Here is a 2,829-nt window from a genome sequence, read left to right as displayed (position 1 = left end):
CTTGGAGAGCGGCCAGTGTGGCAACGGACGCCGCGATCATGACGGTGAGGGACGAGCGGAGTAGGACGAAGGTCGTGGTGGCGGCGAGGGCCACGGTGAGGAGCAGGAGGTGGGGGCGAATGAAGGCTAGGGTGTGGCCATGAAGGAGAAGAGAACAGCGATGGGCCACTGTGAGAGTTGGAGAGCGGAACGTGCGTGCGGCTTGTGTCTGGCAGCTTACGCCCTAATCATCGCATTACCGTTGTTTTTTACCAGGCATAACATGAATGCTGTGACTATGTACTGATCTTGGTTAATTGGAGCCCCTTGCAAAGATCAAGCTCCTGCATGGAGTGGAAGTATGGAACAACGCGCTCCCACGTACTCCTGGTGGCTAGATCATATCGACTCTTATTCATGTCTCACCAAACTCCCTAGTTGAAGACCTTATGGTATTGTACATGGATTCAACTCAGGCTTCAGTGGCACCTGAACAAGGATTTTATTATTAGATAGGATAAATCAAGAGAGACTATAACTGGTGTTAAAAGAAAATTCATGAAGTTCAAGAATTAGGCAAACTATAAGTTGATTTTACAGCTATATATAAACATTGAATACTAAAGCATAATTCAGATTCAGATTTACAATTTCTAATAATTACCAGACCAACATACCATTCAAACTATGAGGTGACCTTTATTTTAGTCCTATCCTATTTGTTCATGTTCATCAAATTAGAAGACTTTTTGTACAAGCTATGAGTACTATGTTATATCAATTCATTCACGCCTCAATTCGTTCATGTGTGTGTAACAAGAAGCAACCATATATAAACCATTGTTGCATGGATATGGTGCTAAGTGCAAATTGATGGTCTTAACTCATGAAACACCTAACCAGATACTCACTAATCACTCACCAGGTGTTGGGCCAATCCCCAATCTTAAAGAAAGCGCCAGGTGCTGATATATATACAGGTGCAAATAGACCCAGGATGCATTCGCATCGCCTTTGTACAAATTCAGAGAAGGCCTTTGTACAAATTCAGAGAAGAGCTGGTGAAAAAGAGTAGCATTTCAGATCGCACCTGTACATGTTTTGTCCATATGGCTGGATTTTGCATAAGATGTGTGGGAGAAAGAATACTTCATGGTAATTGGATCTCATGTATATGGAAAACATCTCCTCTGTATGTTACGGTCTTGTCCTCAACGCCGCAGCTCCAGAGATGCCGTTGCAGCTCCAACACACCCCTTGCATCTTCATTCTTTTTCTTGACCACAACATCTTTGCCATTGTGATTGGCACTATCACAGCCAGTATTCACCGCCTCCCAGACAAACCGGAAGACGCCGAGAGCGCGGCTCAGCTGCTTGACGCTGCTCCTGGCCATCAACTCATCACCGTCGGTCAGGAATTTCGCGGCGTGAATGGCAACATTCTTGCCTCCCTTGCCAGAAATGCACTTGCCGACGTGCACCTCCATGTCCCGGACGGTGCCATAGAAGTAGAAGAGGAGCAGCGTGTACAGGCACCTGGAGGAGTGGCCCAGGCTCTTGGACAGCTTCCTCTGCACCAGGCAGTCCTGCCGGCACGCCTCCTTGAAGGCGATGTCCCGCTCAATGACGACATCGCGTATCTGGTACAGCCCCGCCTTCATGGCCTCTACCTTCTGCGCGTGCCCGGTGAGTCAGATCGTCAGTCTCCAGGCTCCTGATGAGGTCAGTAAACATGTCAAGCACTTCTTCCCACTTCTTGGCCGGAGGTGGCGGTTCTGCTGGTCTCTTAAACGGCGTCGGGCGCATCCAGCACGGCGACGAGGACGTCACCGTGTCCTACCGGAAGCGGGTTCAGGCGGACGTGATCTGCTCGGCCATCTGGGTTGCCAGGGGAGGGCTGTCCAGCGACGCCATGTCGGCCATGTCGCCCTCTCCGTACACGCGCACCCCGCCGACGAATGGTCTGCACGACTGCACGTGCGTGCGTTACTGCGCTCTCACAGCCTCAGCGCTCCCACAGGCCCTCACTTCCTCAGGTACTTTCAGACAACGTCGCCGCTCGGGTCCGCGCCGTGCCGGAGTGAAGCGCCGCCGCGGTTGACAGAGGTGAGGAAGAGAGGGCGTGAATTTTTTTTTGAGCAACAAGAGAGGGCGTGACTGCGTGAGGTTGAGGGCGGTGGAGCCAGGCGGGCCCCCCGCTTTTGGGCCAGCTTAAAGGCCAGCGCAGCCGAGGCCAAAGTAGGATGGGAGTTTCAGGTTTCGTGGCTTGTTGAAATTTTTTTTTCTGTCCATATAATCTAGACACAAAGGGGAATTAAGAATTAAGAATTTTTCTGTCGATAATAGAAAACCAACAGGAAAACATATTTACTTTGTCAGTATTCATATTTTCGTGTTGGTTCTTGGGATCCGACAAAAAACATTTTCATTTCTAACAGTGACGGGTGCGATATGTGCCCCATGGACGCCACAATGACAAGGGTCGCCCATGCGGAGGAAAGGGGGCTGGTGGGTGGGGAGGGGGGGGGGGGGGGGGGGGGGGGAGGGCGGCACCCCCAACATTCTTATGTTCCCTGTAACATATCCCCTCACTTAGCTACTTAATTGTTTTACTTAGCTAATTAATGATGCTATTTGAGCTAGTCGAGTGCGCGCGAGCCCAATCTTATGTACTAACAGCCAGTTGGTCGATAAAACTAGGATATAATGATAGACTATCTAATAGTAAAGCAAAATAAAAATGCAGACTGATAGTCTATTGCGAAAACGAGAAATAATGACCGACCGAACGTTACTAATATTTAACATCCGACCTCCCAACACTATTTGGTATTTCTAATGAGCCTCA

The 2,829-nt window shown here is 49.3% G+C and overlaps 1 pseudogene; it reads right to left on the bottom strand.

Annotated features, from left to right (window-relative positions):
- Nucleotides 1–1,129: 1,129 nt before the first annotated feature.
- On the bottom strand, nucleotides 1,130–2,443 carry LOC136510423 (uncharacterized; annotated as a pseudogene).
- Nucleotides 2,444–2,829: the final 386 nt, after the last annotated feature.

This window comes from Miscanthus floridulus, chromosome 16 (genome assembly GCF_019320115.1).
Source record: "Miscanthus floridulus cultivar M001 chromosome 16, ASM1932011v1, whole genome shotgun sequence".
Lineage (NCBI taxonomy): Eukaryota > Viridiplantae > Streptophyta > Magnoliopsida > Poales > Poaceae > Miscanthus > Miscanthus floridulus.
The sequence above is the reverse complement of the archived record's forward strand: the minus strand, read 5'-3'. Positions and strand labels throughout refer to the sequence as shown.